Source organism: Phyllobates terribilis, unplaced genomic scaffold (genome assembly GCF_046119375.1).
Source record: "Phyllobates terribilis strain yellow unplaced genomic scaffold, ASM4611937v1 Scaffold_7988__1_contigs__length_33817, whole genome shotgun sequence".
Taxonomy (NCBI): Eukaryota; Metazoa; Chordata; class Amphibia; order Anura; family Dendrobatidae; genus Phyllobates; species Phyllobates terribilis.
The window spans coordinates 18,361-33,818 of record NW_027370728.1 but is presented as its reverse complement, the minus strand read 5'-3'; the positions used below and the strand labels follow the sequence as shown (position 1 = coordinate 33,818).

Here is a 15,458-nt window from a genome sequence, read left to right as displayed (position 1 = left end):
GCCTTAATTGGTTCTCCTCCCTTCCAACGGTGTTGAGGCGGGTGGGAACAGCCGGGGGTTGAGGGTACTGTGCTAAAAGAGGTGGAGTTATGCAGATCTAAAACGCGTGGATTGCAGCAGCAGCAAGCCGAAAAGTGCAGGCATGTGAGGGATCTAGAGGTTGACAGCATGTCTTCTTAACGGGAGTCCAGGTGGCCATCTCCACAAATGGACTTTTCAGAATCCTTGGGTGGCACCGTAGTCGGAAACCAATTCTGGTTATCGCTTCTCGGCCTTTTGGCTAAGATCAAGTGTAGTATCTGTTCTTATCAGTTTAATATCTGATACGTCCCCTATCTGGGGACCATATATTAAATGGATTTTTAGAACAGGGAGATGGAAAAAGAGCTTGCTCTGTCCACTCCACGCATTGACCTGGTATTGCAGTATCTCCAGGACCGGTGCACCCCTTCTTTAATGCAGTTTCTAAAATCAGAAAGAATTGAATTCAATGCTTTTTGTTCATTTTGCTTGTTTGTCGGATTTTGGGATGGACTCTTTGGCTTTGCTTTTCTTCTCCTCATTGGATTTTTCATGTTAAAAGTTGCAGAAGCCAGATGACAAGCTCATTTTGGTTCAACTTCAGCAACTGTGCATTGCATTGCCATGTAATGTAATGTAATGCAATGCTATCTATCTAGCTCTCCCTCTATACTTCCTTTTGGATAAACAGACATATTAGGCAAGCATTATGGAGCTTTCACCTAAATAACTACAGGTGGTGAGATAAGCTGCACAATATAATTGACCTTTCAGTATATTGTTGCACACACACCATCTATTTAGCAAATGCCCTTGTTATCAACAGCAGCCTTTTAAACTCACCTGAGCTAACAGGTATGTGAGCTGGTTACTCTGCTGCGCTTAAAATTTCTTTTTTGGTTTGCTACAATGCCTTTTCTGAAACGTTGTCTCCCTCTGCTGGAACACTGACTTCTTTCATTTAATGCCTGCAGACTATAAAAGAGAAACCAACCCAAAAAGTTTGGTTGATTAGTCTGTGGCATTCTTTTAAACTGTTGCTTATGGCGGTCTCTGTGAGCTTCTCAGTGACATTCAGCCATCCAGGTATCCCGCTTGCAGTAGGCGGAATGTGGCAATGGAACGCTGGCTGCGCGTGTCATAATAGGCTCTGAGCCTTTATATACCTGCGCACAGCAGCAGCCACCTTCAGTCTGCTGCTGGACAGCCAGCAGCAGCAGCAGCAGGAGAGGTAATTAATCAGCAACCCTCCTGCTAAGGGTAGACAGCTGCTCGTTCCACCCCCCCCCGCCTTAATTGGTTCTCCTCCCTTCCAACGGTGTTGAGGCGGGTGGGAACAGCCGGGGGTTGAGGGTACTGTGCTAAAAGAGGTGGAGTTATGCAGATCTAAAACGCGTGGATTGCAGCAGCAGCAAGCCGAAAAGTGCAGGCATGTGAGGGATCTAGAGGTTGACAGCATGTCTTCTTAACGGGAGTCCAGGTGGCCATCTCCACAAATGGACTTTTCAGAATCCTTGGGTGGCACCGTAGTCGGAAACCAATTCTGGTTATCGCTTCTCGGCCTTTTGGCTAAGATCAAGTGTAGTATCTGTTCTTATCAGTTTAATATCTGATACGTCCCCTATCTGGGGACCATATATTAAATGGATTTTTAGAACAGGGAGATGGAAAAAGAGCTTGCTCTGTCCACTCCACGCATTGACCTGGTATTGCAGTATCTCCAGGACCGGTGCACCCCTTCTTTAATGCAGTTTCTAAAATCAGAAAGAATTGAATTCAATGCTTTTTGTTCATTTTGCTTGTTTGTCGGATTTTGGGATGGACTCTTTGGCTTTGCTTTTCTTCTCCTCATTGGATTTTTCATGTTAAAAGTTGCAGAAGCCAGATGACAAGCTCATTTTGGTTCAACTTCAGCAACTGTGCATTGCATTGCCATGTAATGTAATGTAATGCAATGTTATCTATCTAGCTCTCCCTCTATACTTCCTTTTGGATAAACAGACATATTAGGCAAGCATTTTGGAGCTTTCACCTAAATAACTACAGGTGGTGAGATAAGCTGCACAATATAATTGACCTTTCAGTATATTGTTGCACACACACCATCTATTTAGCAAATGCCCTTGTTATCAACAGCAGCCTTTTAAACTCACCTGAGCTAACAGGTATGTGAGCTGGTTACTCTGCTGCGCTTAAAATTTCTTTTTTGGTTTGCTACAATGCCTTTTCTGAAACGTTGTCTCCCTCTGCTGGAACACTGACTTCTTTCATTTAATGCCTGCAGACTATAAAAGAGAAACCAACCCAAAAAGTTTGGTTGATTAGTCTGTGGCATTCTTTTAAACTGTTGCTTATGGCAGTCTCTGTGAGCTTCTCAGTGACATTCAGCCATCCAGGTATCCCGCCTGCAGTAGACGGAATGTGGCAATGGAACGCTGGCTGCGCGTGTCATAATAGGCTCTGAGCCTTTATATACCTGCGCACAGCAGCAGCCACCTTCAGTCTGCTGCTGGACAGCCAGCAGCAGCAGCAGCAGGAGAGGTAATTAATCAGCAACCCTCCTGCTAAGGGTAGAGAGCTGCTCGTTCCACCCCCCCCCCCCGCCTTAATTGGTTCTCCTCCCTTCCAACGGTGTTGAGGCGGGTGGGAACAGCCGGGGGTTGAGGGTACTGTGCTAAAAGAGGTGGAGTTATGCAGATCTAAAACGCGTGGATTGCAGCAGCAGCAAGCCGAAAAGTGCAGGCATGTGAGGGATCTAGAGGTTGACAGCATGTCTTCTTAACGGGAGTCCAGGTGGCCATCTCCACAAATGGACTTTTCAGAATCCTTGGGTGGCACCGTAGTCGGAAACCAATTCTGGTTATCGCTTCTCGGCCTTTTGGCTAAGATCAAGTGTAGTATCTGTTCTTATCAGTTTAATATCTGATACGTCCCCTATCTGGGGACCATATATTAAATGGATTTTTAGAACAGGGAGATGGAAAAAGAGCTTGCTCTGTCCACTCCACGCATTGACCTGGTATTGCAGTATCTCCAGGACCGGTGCACCCCTTCTTTAATGCAGTTTCTAAAATCAGAAAGAATTGAATTCAATGCTTTTTGTTCATTTTGCTTGTTTGTCGGATTTTGGGATGGACTCTTTGGCTTTGCTTTTCTTCTTCTCATTGGATTTTTCATGTTAAAAGTTGCAGAAGCCAGATGACAAGCTCATTTTGGTTCAACTTCAGCAACTGTGCATTGCATTGCCATGTAATGTAATGTAATGCAATGCTATCTATCTAGCTCTCCCTCTATACTTCCTTTTGGATAAACAGACATATTAGGCAAGCATTTTGGAGCTTTCACCTAAATAACTACAGGTGGTGAGATAAGCTGCACAATATAATTGACCTTTCAGTATATTGTTGCACACACACCATCTATTTAGCAAATGCCCTTGTTATCAACAGCAGCCTTTTAAACTCACCTGAGCTAACAGGTATGTGAGCTGGTTACTCTGCTGCGCTTAAAATTTCTTTTTTGGTTTGCTACAATGCCTTTTCTGAAACGTTGTCTCCCTCTGCTGGAACACTGACTTCTTTCATTTAATGCCTGCAGACTATAAAAGAGAAACCAACCCAAAAAGTTTGGTTGATTAGTCTGTGGCATTCTTTTAAACTGTTGCTTATGGCGGTCTCTGTGAGCTTCTCAGTGACATTCAGCCATCCAGGTATCCCGCCTGCAGTAGACGGAATGTGGCAATGGAACGCTGGCTGCGCGTGTCATAATAGGCTCTGAGCCTTTATATACCTGCGCACAGCAGCAGCCACCTTCAGTCTGCTGCTGGACAGCCAGCAGCAGCAGCAGCAGGAGAGGTAATTAATCAGCAACCCTCCTGCTAAGGGTAGACAGCTGCTCGTTCCACCACCCCCCCGCCTTAATTGGTTCTCCTCCCTTCCAACGGTGTTGAGGCGGGTGGGAACAGCCGGGGGTTGAGGGTACTGTGCTAAAAGAGGTGGAGTTATGCAGATCTAAAACGCGTGGATTGCAGCAGCAGCAAGCCGAAAAGTGCAGGCATGTGAGGGATCTAGAGGTTGACAGCATGTCTTCTTAACGGGAGTCCAGGTGGCCATCTCCACAAATGGACTTTTCAGAATCCTTGGGTGGCACCGTAGTCGGAAACCAATTCTGGTTATCGCTTCTCGGCCTTTTGGCTAAGATCAAGTGTAGTATCTGTTCTTATCAGTTTAATATCTGATACGTCCCCTATCTGGGGACCATATATTAAATGGATTTTTAGAACAGGGAGATGGAAAAAGAGCTTGCTCTGTCCACTCCACGCATTGACCTGGTATTGCAGTATCTCCAGGACCGGTGCACCCCTTCTTTAATGCAGTTTCTAAAATCAGAAAGAATTGAATTCAATGCTTTTTGTTCATTTTGCTTGTTTGTCGGATTTTGGGATGGACTCTTTGGCTTTGCTTTTCTTCTCCTCATTGGATTTTTCATGTTAAAAGTTGCAGAAGCCAGATGACAAGCTCATTTTGGTTCAACTTCAGCAACTGTGCATTGCATTGCCATGTAATGTAATGTAATGCAATGCTATCTATCTAGCTCTCCCTCTATACTTCCTTTTGGATAAACAGACATATTAGGCAAGCATTTTGGAGCTTTCACCTAAATAACTACAGGTGGTGAGATAAGCTGCACAATATAATTGACCTTTCAGTATATTGTTGCACACACACCATCTATTTAGCAAATGCCCTTGTTATCAACAGCAGCCTTTTAAACTCACCTGAGCTAACAGGTATGTGAGCTGGTTACTCTGCTGCGCTTAAAATTTCTTTTTTGGTTTGCTACAATGCCTTTTCTGAAACGTTGTCTCCCTCTGCTGGAACACTGACTTCTTTCATTTAATGCCTGCAGACTATAAAAGAGAAACCAACCCAAAAAGTTTGGTTGATTAGTCTGTGGCATTCTTTTAAACTGTTGCTTATGGCGGTCTCTGTGAGCTTCTCAGTGACATTCAGCCATCCAGGTATCCCGCCTGCAGTAGACGGAATGTGGCAATGGAACGCTGGCTGCGCGTGTCATAATAGGCTCTGAGCCTTTATATACCTGCGCACAGCAGCAGCCACCTTCAGTCTGCTGCTGGACAGCCAGCAGCAGCAGCAGCAGGAGAGGTAATTAATCAGCAACCCTCCTGCTAAGGGTAGACAGCTGCTCGTTCCACCCCCCCCCCGCCTTAATTGGTTCTCCTCCCTTCCAACGGTGTTGAGGCGGGTGGGAACAGCCGGGGGTTGAGGGTACTGTGCTAAAAGAGGTGGAGTTATGCAGATCTAAAACGCGTGGATTGCAGCAGCAGCAAGCCGAAAAGTGCAGGCATGTGAGGGATCTAGAGGTTGACAGCATGTCTTCTTAACGGGAGTCCAGGTGGCCATCTCCACAAATGGACTTTTCAGAATCCTTGGGTGGCACCGTAGTCGGAAACCAATTCTGGTTATCGCTTCTCGGCCTTTTGGCTAAGATCAAGTGTAGTATCTGTTCTTATCAGTTTAATATCTGATACGTCCCCTATCTGGGGACCATATATTAAATGGATTTTTAGAACAGGGAGATGGAAAAAGAGCTTGCTCTGTCCACTCCACGCATTGACCTGGTATTGCAGTATCTCCAGGACCGGTGCACCCCTTCTTTAATGCAGTTTCTAAAATCAGAAAGAATTGAATTCAATGCTTTTTGTTCATTTTGCTTGTTTGTCGGATTTTGGGATGGACTCTTTGGCTTTGCTTTTCTTCTCCTCATTGGATTTTTCATGTTAAAAGTTGCAGAAGCCAGATGACAAGCTCATTTTGGTTCAACTTCAGCAACTGTGCATTGCATTGCCATGTAATGTAATGTAATGCAATGCTATCTATCTAGCTCTCCCTCTATACTTCCTTTTGGATAAACAGACATATTAGGCAAGCATTTTGGAGCTTTCACCTAAATAACTACAGGTGGTGAGACAAGCTGCACAATATAATTGACCTTTCAGTATATTGTTGCACACACACCATCTATTTAGCAAATGCCCTTGTTATCAACAGCAGCCTTTTAAACTCACCTGAGCTAACAGGTATGTGAGCTGGTTACTCTGCTGCGCTTAAAATTTCTTTTTTGGTTTGCTACAATGCCTTTTCTGAAACGTTGTCTCCCTCTGCTGGAACACTGACTTCTTTCATTTAATGCCTGCAGACTATAAAAGAGAAACCAACCCAAAAAGTTTGGTTGATTAGTCTGTGGCATTCTTTTAAACTGTTGCTTATGGCGGTCTCTGTGAGCTTCTCAGTGACATTCAGCCATCCAGGTATCCCGCCTGCAGTAGACGGAATGTGGCAATGGAACGCTGGCTGCGCGTGTCATAATAGGCTCTGAGCCTTTATATACCTGCGCACAGCAGCAGCCACCTTCAGTCTGCTGCTGGACAGCCAGCAGCAGCAGCAGCAGGAGAGGTAATTAATCAGCAACCCTCCTGCTAAGGGTAGACAGCTGCTCGTTCCACCCCCCCCCCCCGCCTTAATTGGTTCTCCTCCCTTCCAACGGTGTTGAGGCGGGTGGGAACAGCCGGGGGTTGAGGGTACTGTGCTAAAAGAGGTGGAGTTATGCAGATCTAAAACGCGTGGATTGCAGCAGCAGCAAGCCGAAAAGTGCAGGCATGTGAGGGATCTAGAGGTTGACAGCATGTCTTCTTAACGGGAGTCCAGGTGGCCATCTCCACAAATGGACTTTTCAGAATCCTTGGGTGGCACCGTAGTCGGAAACCAATTCTGGTTATCGCTTCTCGGCCTTTTGGCTAAGATCAAGTGTAGTATCTGTTCTTATCAGTTTAATATCTGATACGTCCCCTATCTGGGGACCATATATTAAATGGATTTTTAGAACAGGGAGATGGAAAAAGAGCTTGCTCTGTCCACTCCACGCATTGACCTGGTATTGCAGTATCTCCAGGACCGGTGCACCCCTTCTTTAATGCAGTTTCTAAAATCAGAAAGAATTGAATTCAATGCTTTTTGTTCATTTTGCTTGTTTGTCGGATTTTGGGATGGACTCTTTGGCTTTGCTTTTCTTCTCCTCATTGGATTTTTCATGTTAAAAGTTGCAGAAGCCAGATGACAAGCTCATTTTGGTTCAACTTCAGCAACTGTGCATTGCATTGCCATGTAATGTAATGTAATGCAATGCTATCTATCTAGCTCTCCCTCTATACTTCCTTTTGGATAAACAGACATATTAGGCAAGCATTTTGGAGCTTTCACCTAAATAACTACAGGTGGTGAGATAAGCTGCACAATATAATTGACCTTTCAGTATATTGTTGCACACACACCATCTATTTAGCAAATGCCCTTGTTATCAACAGCAGCCTTTTAAACTCACCTGAGCTAACAGGTATGTGAGCTGGTTACTCTGCTGCGCTTAAAATTTCTTTTTTGGTTTGCTACAATGCCTTTTCTGAAACGTTGTCTCCCTCTGCTGGAACACTGACTTCTTTCATTTAATGCCTGCAGACTATAAAAGAGAAACCAACCCAAAAAGTTTGGTTGATTAGTCTGTGGCATTCTTTTAAACTGTTGCTTATGGCGGTCTCTGTGAGCTTCTCAGTGACATTCAGCCATCCAGGTATCCCGCCTGCAGTAGACGGAATGTGGCAATGGAACGCTGGCTGCGCGTGTCATAATAGGCTCTGAGCCTTTATATACCTGCGCACAGCAGCAGCCACCTTCAGTCTGCTGCTGGACAGCCAGCAGCAGCAGCAGCAGGAGAGGTAATTAATCAGCAACCCTCCTGCTAAGGGTAGACAGCTGCTCGTTCCACCCCCCCCCCCCCCCGCCTTAATTGGTTCTCCTCCCTTCCAACGGTGTTGAGGCGGGTGGGAACAGCCGGGGGTTGAGGGTACTGTGCTAAAAGAGGTGGAGTTATGCAGATCTAAAACGCGTGGATTGCAGCAGCAGCAAGCCGAAAAGTGCAGGCATGTGAGGGATCTAGAGGTTGACAGCATGTCTTCTTAACGGGAGTCCAGGTGGCCATCTCCACAAATGGACTTTTCAGAATCCTTGGGTGGCACCGTAGTCGGAAACCAATTCTGGTTATCGCTTCTCGGCCTTTTGGCTAAGATCAAGTGTAGTATCTGTTCTTATCAGTTTAATATCTGATACGTCCCCTATCTGGGGACCATATATTAAATGGATTTTTAGAACAGGGAGATGGAAAAAGAGCTTGCTCTGTCCACTCCACGCATTGACCTGGTATTGCAGTATCTCCAGGACCGGTGCACCCCTTCTTTAATGCAGTTTCTAAAATCAGAAAGAATTGAATTCAATGCTTTTTGTTCATTTTGCTTGTTTGTCGGATTTTGGGATGGACTCTTTGGCTTTGCTTTTCTTCTCCTCATTGGATTTTTCATGTTAAAAGTTGCAGAAGCCAGATGACAAGCTCATTTTGGTTCAACTTCAGCAACTGTGCATTGCATTGCCATGTAATGTAATGTAATGCAATGCTATCTATCTAGCTCTCCCTCTATACTTCCTTTTGGATAAACAGACATATTAGGCAAGCATTTTGGAGCTTTCACCTAAATAACTACAGGTGGTGAGATAAGCTGCACAATATAATTGACCTTTCAGTATATTGTTGCACACACACCATCTATTTAGCAAATGCCCTTGTTATCAACAGCAGCCTTTTAAACTCACCTGAGCTAACAGGTATGTGAGCTGGTTACTCTGCTGCGCTTAAAATTTCTTTTTTGGTTTGCTACAATGCCTTTTCTGAAACGTTGTCTCCCTCTGCTGGAACACTGACTTCTTTCATTTAATGCCTGCAGACTATAAAAGAGAAACCAACCCAAAAAGTTTGGTTGATTAGTCTGTGGCATTCTTTTAAACTGTTGCTTATGGCAGTCTCTGTGAGCTTCTCAGTGACATTCAGCCATCCAGGTATCCCGCCTGCAGTAGACGGAATGTGGCAATGGAACGCTGGCTGCGCGTGTCATAATAGGCTCTGAGCCTTTATATACCTGCGCACAGCAGCAGCCACCTTCAGTCTGCTGCTGGACAGCCAGCAGCAGCAGCAGCAGGAGAGGTAATTAATCAGCAACCCTCCTGCTAAGGGTAGAGAGCTGCTCGTTCCACCCCCCCCCCCCCCGCCTTAATTGGTTCTCCTCCCTTCCAACGGTGTTGAGGCGGGTGGGAACAGCCGGGGGTTGAGGGTACTGTGCTAAAAGAGGTGGAGTTATGCAGATCTAAAACGCGTGGATTGCAGCAGCAGCAAGCCGAAAAGTGCAGGCATGTGAGGGATCTAGAGGTTGACAGCATGTCTTCTTAACGGGAGTCCAGGTGGCCATCTCCACAAATGGACTTTTCAGAATCCTTGGGTGGCACCGTAGTCGGAAACCAATTCTGGTTATCGCTTCTCGGCCTTTTGGCTAAGATCAAGTGTAGTATCTGTTCTTATCAGTTTAATATCTGATACGTCCCCTATCTGGGGACCATATATTAAATGGATTTTTAGAACAGGGAGATGGAAAAAGAGCTTGCTCTGTCCACTCCACGCATTGACCTGGTATTGCAGTATCTCCAGGACCGGTGCACCCCTTCTTTAATGCAGTTTCTAAAATCAGAAAGAATTGAATTCAATGCTTTTTGTTCATTTTGCTTGTTTGTCGGATTTTGGGATGGACTCTTTGGCTTTGCTTTTCTTCTTCTCATTGGATTTTTCATGTTAAAAGTTGCAGAAGCCAGATGACAAGCTCATTTTGGTTCAACTTCAGCAACTGTGCATTGCATTGCCATGTAATGTAATGTAATGCAATGCTATCTATCTAGCTCTCCCTCTATACTTCCTTTTGGATAAACAGACATATTAGGCAAGCATTTTGGAGCTTTCACCTAAATAACTACAGGTGGTGAGATAAGCTGCACAATATAATTGACCTTTCAGTATATTGTTGCACACACACCATCTATTTAGCAAATGCCCTTGTTATCAACAGCAGCCTTTTAAACTCACCTGAGCTAACAGGTATGTGAGCTGGTTACTCTGCTGCGCTTAAAATTTCTTTTTTGGTTTGCTACAATGCCTTTTCTGAAACGTTGTCTCCCTCTGCTGGAACACTGACTTCTTTCATTTAATGCCTGCAGACTATAAAAGAGAAACCAACCCAAAAAGTTTGGTTGATTAGTCTGTGGCATTCTTTTAAACTGTTGCTTATGGCGGTCTCTGTGAGCTTCTCAGTGACATTCAGCCATCCAGGTATCCCGCCTGCAGTAGACGGAATGTGGCAATGGAACGCTGGCTGCGCGTGTCATAATAGGCTCTGAGCCTTTATATACCTGCGCACAGCAGCAGCCACCTTCAGTCTGCTGCTGGACAGCCAGCAGCAGCAGCAGCAGGAGAGGTAATTAATCAGCAACCCTCCTGCTAAGGGTAGACAGCTGCTCGTTCCACCACCCCCCCGCCTTAATTGGTTCTCCTCCCTTCCAACGGTTTTGAGGCGGGTGGGAACAGCCGGGGGTTGAGGGTACTGTGCTAAAAGAGGTGGAGTTATGCAGATCTAAAACGCGTGGAATGCAGCAGCAGCAAGCCGAAAAGTGCAGGCATGTGAGGGATCTAGAGGTTGACAGCATGTCTTCTTAACGGGAGTCCAGGTGGCCATCTCCACAAATGGACTTTTCAGAATCCTTGGGTGGCACCGTAGTCGGAAACCAATTCTGGTTATCGCTTCTCGGCCTTTTGGCTAAGATCAAGTGTAGTATCTGTTCTTATCAGTTTAGTATCTGATACGTCCCCTATCTGGGGACCATATATTAAATGGATTTTTAGAACAGGGAGATGGAAAAAGAGCTTGCTCTGTCCACTCCGCGCATTGACCTGGTATTGCAGTATCTCCAGGACCGGTGCACCCCTTCTTTAATGCAGTTTCTAAAATCAGAAAGAATTGAATTCAATGCTTTTTGTTCATTTTGCTTGTTTGTCGGATTTTGGGATGGCTCTTTGGCTTTGCTTTTCTTCTCCTCATTGGATTTTTCATGTTAAAAGTTGCAGAAGCCAGATGACAAGCTCATTTTGGTTCAACTTCAGCAACTGTGCATTGCATTGCCATGTAATGTAATGTAATGCAATGCTATCTATCTAGCTCTCCCTCTATACTTCCTTTTGGATAAACAGACATATTAGGCAAGCATTTTGGAGCTTTCACCTAAATAACTACAGGTGGTGAGATAAGCTGCACAATATAATTGACCTTTCAGTATATTGTTGCACACACACCATCTATTTAGCAAATGTCCTTGTTATCAACAGCAGCCTTTTAAACTCACCTGAGCTAACAGGTATGTGAGCTGGTTACTCTGCTGCGCTTAAATTTCTTTTTTGGTTTGCTACAATGCCTTTTCTGAAACGTTGTCTCCCTCTGCTGGAACACTGACTTCTTTCATTTAATGCCTGCAGACTATAAAAGAGAAACCAACCAAAAAGTTTGGTTGATTAGTCTGTGGCATTCTTTTAAACTGTTGCTTATGGCGGTCTCTGTGAGCTTCTCAGTGACATTCAGCCATCCAGGTATCCCGCCTGCAGTAGACGGAATGTGGCAATGGAACGCTGGCTGCGCGTGTCATAATAGGCTCTGAGCCTTTATATACCTGCGCACAGCAGCAGCCACCTTCAGTCTGCTGCTGGACAGCCAGCAGCAGCAGCAGCAGGAGAGGTAATTAATCAGCAACCCTCCTGCTAAGGGTAGACAGCTGCTCGTTCCACCCCCCCCCCGCCTTAATTGGTTCTCCTCCCTTCCAACGGTGTTGAGGCGGGTGGGAACAGCCGGGGGTTGAGGGTACTGTGCTAAAAGAGGTGGAGTTATGCAGATCTAAAACGCGTGGATTGCAGCAGCAGCAAGCCGAAAAGTGCAGGCATGTGAGGGATCTAGAGGTTGACAGCATGTCTTCTTAACGGGAGTCCAGGTGGCCATCTCCACAAATGGACTTTTCAGAATCCTTGGGTGGCACCGTAGTCGGAAACCAATTCTGGTTATCGCTTCTCGGCCTTTTGCTAAGATCAAGTGTAGTATCTGTTCTTATCAGTTTAATATCTGATACGTCCCCTATCTGGGGACCATATATTAAATGGATTTTTAGAACAGGGAGATGGAAAAAGAGCTTGCTCTGTCCACTCCACGCATTGACCTGGTATTGCAGTATCTCCAGGACCGGTGCACCCCTTCTTTAATGCAGTTTCTAAAATCAGAAAGAATTGAATTCAATGCTTTTTGTTCATTTTGCTTGTTTGTCGGATTTTGGGATGGACTCTTTGGCTTTGCTTTTCTTCTCCTCATTGGATTTTTCATGTTAAAAGTTGCAGAAGCCAGATGACAAGCTCATTTTGGTTCAACTTCAGCAACTGTGCATTGCATTGCCATGTAATGTAATGTAATGCAATGCTATCTATCTAGCTCTCCCTCTATACTTCCTTTTGGATAAACAGACATATTAGGCAAGCATTTTGGAGCTTTCACCTAAATAACTACAGGTGGTGAGATAAGCTGCACAATATAATTGACCTTTCAGTATATTGTTGCACACACACCATCTATTTAGCAAATGCCCTTGTTATCAACAGCAGCCTTTTAAACTCACCTGAGCTAACAGGTATGTGAGCTGGTTACTCTGCTGCGCTTAAAATTTCTTTTTGGTTTGCTACAATGCCTTTTCTGAAACGTTGTCTCCCTCTGCTGGAACACTGACTTCTTTCATTGAATGCTTGCAGACTATAAAAGAGAAACCAACCCAAAAAGTTTGGTTGATTAGTCTGTGGCATTCTTTTAAACTGTTGCTTATGGCGGTCTCTGTGAGCTTCTCAGTGACATTCAGCCATCCAGGTATCCCGCCTGCAGTAGACGGAATGTGGCAATGGGAACGCTGGCTGCGCGTGTCATAATAGGCTCTGAGCCTTTATATACCTGCGCACAGCAGCAGCCACCTTCAGTCTGCTGCTGGACAGCCAGCAGCAGCAGCAGCAGGAGAGGTAATTAATCAGCAACCCTCCTGCTAAGGGTAGACAGCTGCTCGTTCCACCCCCCCCCCCCCGCCTTAATTGGTTCTCCTCCCTTCCAACGGTGTTGAGGCAGGTGGGAACAGCCGGGGGTTGAGGGTACTGTGCTAAAAGAGGTGGAGTTATGCAGATCTAAAACGCGTGGATTGCAGCAGCAGCAAGCCGAAAAGTGCAGGCATGTGAGGGATCTAGAGGTTGACAGCATGTCTTCTTAACGGGAGTCCAGGTGGCCATCTCCACAAATGGACTTTTCAGAATCCTTGGGTGGCACCGTAGTCGGAAACCAATTCTGGTTATCGCTTCTCGGCCTTTTGGCTAAGATCAAGTGTAGTATCTGTTCTTATCAGTTTAATATCTGATACGTCCCCTATCTGGGGACCATATATTAAATGGATTTTTAGAACAGGGAGATGGAAAAAGAGCTTGCTCTGTCCACTCCACGCATTGACCTGGTATTGCAGTATCTCCAGGACCGGTGCACCCCTTCTTTAATGCAGTTTCTAAAATCAGAAAGAATTGAATTCAATGCTTTTTGTTCATTTTGCTTGTTTGTCGGATTTTGGGATGGACTCTTTGGCTTTGCTTTTCTTCTCCTCATTGGATTTTTCATGTTAAAAGTTGCAGAAGCCAGATGACAAGCTCATTTTGGTTCAACTTCAGCAACTGTGCATTGCATTGCCATGTAATGTAATGTAATGCAATGCTATCTATCTAGCTCTCCCTCTATACTTCCTTTTGGATAAACAGACATATTAGGCAAGCATTTTGGAGCTTTCACCTAAATAACTACAGGTGGTGAGATAAGCTGCACAATATAATTGACCTTTCAGTATATTGTTGCACACACACCATCTATTTAGCAAATGCCCTTGTTATCAACAGCAGCCTTTTAAACTCACCTGAGCTAACAGGTATGTGAGCTGGTTACTCTGCTGCGCTTAAAATTTCTTTTTTGGTTTGCTACAATGCCTTTTCTGAAACGTTGTCTCCCTCTGCTGGAACACTGACTTCTTTCATTTAATGCCTGCAGACTATAAAAGAGAAACCAACCCAAAAAGTTTGGTTGATTAGTCTGTGGCATTCTTTTAAACTGTTGCTTATGGCGGTCTCTGTGAGCTTCTCAGTGACATTCAGCCATCCAGGTATCCCGCCTGCAGTAGACGGAATGTGGCAATGGAACGCTGGCTGCGCGTGTCATAATAGGCTCTGAGCCTTTATATACCTGCGCACAGCAGCAGCCACCTTCAGTCTGCTGCTGGACAGCCAGCGAGCAGCAGCAGGAGAGGTAATTAATCAGCAACCCTCCTGCTAAGGGTAGACAGCTGCTCGTTCCACCCCCCCCCCCGCCTTAATTGGTTCTCCTCCTTCCAACGGTGTTGAGGCGGGTGGGAACAGCCGGGGGTTGAGGGTACTGTGCTAAAAGAGGTGGAGTTATGCAGATCTAAAACGCGTGGATTGCAGCAGCAGCAAGCCGAAAAGTGCAGGCATGTGAGGGATCTAGAGGTTGACAGCATGTCTTCTTAACGGGAGTCCAGGTGGCCATCTCCACAAATGGACTTTTCAGAATCCTTGGGTGGCACCGTAGTCGGAAACCAATTCTGGTTATCGCTTCTCGGCCTTTTGGCTAAGATCAAGTGTAGTATCTGTTCTTATCAGTTTAATATCTGATACGTCCCCTATCTGGGGACCATATATTAAATGGATTTTTAGAACAGGGAGATGGAAAAAGAGCTTGCTCTGTCCACTCCACGCATTGACCTGGTATTGCAGTATCTCCAGGACCGGTGCACCCCTTCTTTAATGCAGTTTCTAAAATCAGAAAGAATTGAATTCAATGCTTTTTGTTCATTTTGCTTGTTTGTCGGATTTTGGGATGGACTCTTTGGCTTTGCTTTTCTTCTCCTCATTGGATTTTTCATGTTAAAAGTTGCAGAAGCCAGATGACAAGCTCATTTTGGTTCAACTTCAGCAACTGTGCATTGCATTGCCATGTAATGTAATGTAATGCAATGCTATCTATCTAGCTCTCCCTCTATACTTCCTTTTGGATAAACAGACATATTAGGCAAGCATTTTGGAGCTTTCACCTAAATAACTACAGGTGGTGAGATAAGCTGCACAATATAATTGACCTTTCAGTATATTGTTGCACACACACCATCTATTTAGCAAATGCCCTTGTTATCAACAGCAGCCTTTTAAACTCACCTGAGCTAACAGGTATGTGAGCTGGTTACTCTGCTGCGCTTAAAATTTCTTTTTTGGTTTGCTACAATGCCTTTTCTGAAACGTTGTCTCCCTCTGCTGGAACACTGACTTCTTTCATTTAATGCCTGCAGACTATAAAAGAGAAACCAACCCAAAAAGTTTGG

General features: G+C 45.0%; 12 non-coding genes across 12 annotated transcripts; all 12 read left to right on the top strand.

Moving 5' to 3' along the window:
* The first annotated feature begins 260 nt into the window (after positions 1 to 260).
* LOC141252047 (U2 spliceosomal RNA) lies at positions 261 to 451 on the top strand. Its single transcript, XR_012313524.1, has one exon. It is a non-coding gene; the product is annotated as a U2 spliceosomal RNA (small nuclear RNA).
* Positions 452 to 1,570: 1,119 nt separating this feature from the next.
* Positions 1,571 to 1,761, top strand: LOC141252046 (U2 spliceosomal RNA). The gene has a single exon (XR_012313523.1). It is a non-coding gene; the product is annotated as a U2 spliceosomal RNA (small nuclear RNA).
* A 1,122-nt stretch (positions 1,762 to 2,883) lies between these two features.
* Positions 2,884 to 3,074, top strand: LOC141252045 (U2 spliceosomal RNA). Its single transcript, XR_012313522.1, has one exon. It is a non-coding gene; the product is annotated as a U2 spliceosomal RNA (small nuclear RNA).
* Positions 3,075 to 4,194: 1,120 nt separating this feature from the next.
* LOC141252043 (U2 spliceosomal RNA) lies at positions 4,195 to 4,385 on the top strand. The gene has a single exon (XR_012313520.1). It is a non-coding gene; the product is annotated as a U2 spliceosomal RNA (small nuclear RNA).
* Positions 4,386 to 5,505: 1,120 nt separating this feature from the next.
* LOC141252042 (U2 spliceosomal RNA) lies at positions 5,506 to 5,696 on the top strand. Its single transcript, XR_012313519.1, has one exon. It is a non-coding gene; the product is annotated as a U2 spliceosomal RNA (small nuclear RNA).
* A 1,122-nt stretch (positions 5,697 to 6,818) lies between these two features.
* LOC141252041 (U2 spliceosomal RNA) lies at positions 6,819 to 7,009 on the top strand. The gene has a single exon (XR_012313518.1). It is a non-coding gene; the product is annotated as a U2 spliceosomal RNA (small nuclear RNA).
* A 1,125-nt stretch (positions 7,010 to 8,134) lies between these two features.
* LOC141252040 (U2 spliceosomal RNA) lies at positions 8,135 to 8,325 on the top strand. The gene has a single exon (XR_012313517.1). It is a non-coding gene; the product is annotated as a U2 spliceosomal RNA (small nuclear RNA).
* Positions 8,326 to 9,449: 1,124 nt separating this feature from the next.
* LOC141252039 (U2 spliceosomal RNA) lies at positions 9,450 to 9,640 on the top strand. The gene has a single exon (XR_012313516.1). It is a non-coding gene; the product is annotated as a U2 spliceosomal RNA (small nuclear RNA).
* A 1,120-nt stretch (positions 9,641 to 10,760) lies between these two features.
* Positions 10,761 to 10,951, top strand: LOC141252052 (U2 spliceosomal RNA). The gene has a single exon (XR_012313529.1). It is a non-coding gene; the product is annotated as a U2 spliceosomal RNA (small nuclear RNA).
* Positions 10,952 to 12,068: 1,117 nt separating this feature from the next.
* On the top strand, positions 12,069 to 12,258 carry LOC141252053 (U2 spliceosomal RNA). Its single transcript, XR_012313530.1, has one exon. It is a non-coding gene; the product is annotated as a U2 spliceosomal RNA (small nuclear RNA).
* Positions 12,259 to 13,381: 1,123 nt separating this feature from the next.
* Positions 13,382 to 13,572, top strand: LOC141252038 (U2 spliceosomal RNA). Its single transcript, XR_012313515.1, has one exon. It is a non-coding gene; the product is annotated as a U2 spliceosomal RNA (small nuclear RNA).
* Positions 13,573 to 14,690: 1,118 nt separating this feature from the next.
* Positions 14,691 to 14,881, top strand: LOC141252037 (U2 spliceosomal RNA). Its single transcript, XR_012313514.1, has one exon. It is a non-coding gene; the product is annotated as a U2 spliceosomal RNA (small nuclear RNA).
* Positions 14,882 to 15,458: the final 577 nt, after the last annotated feature.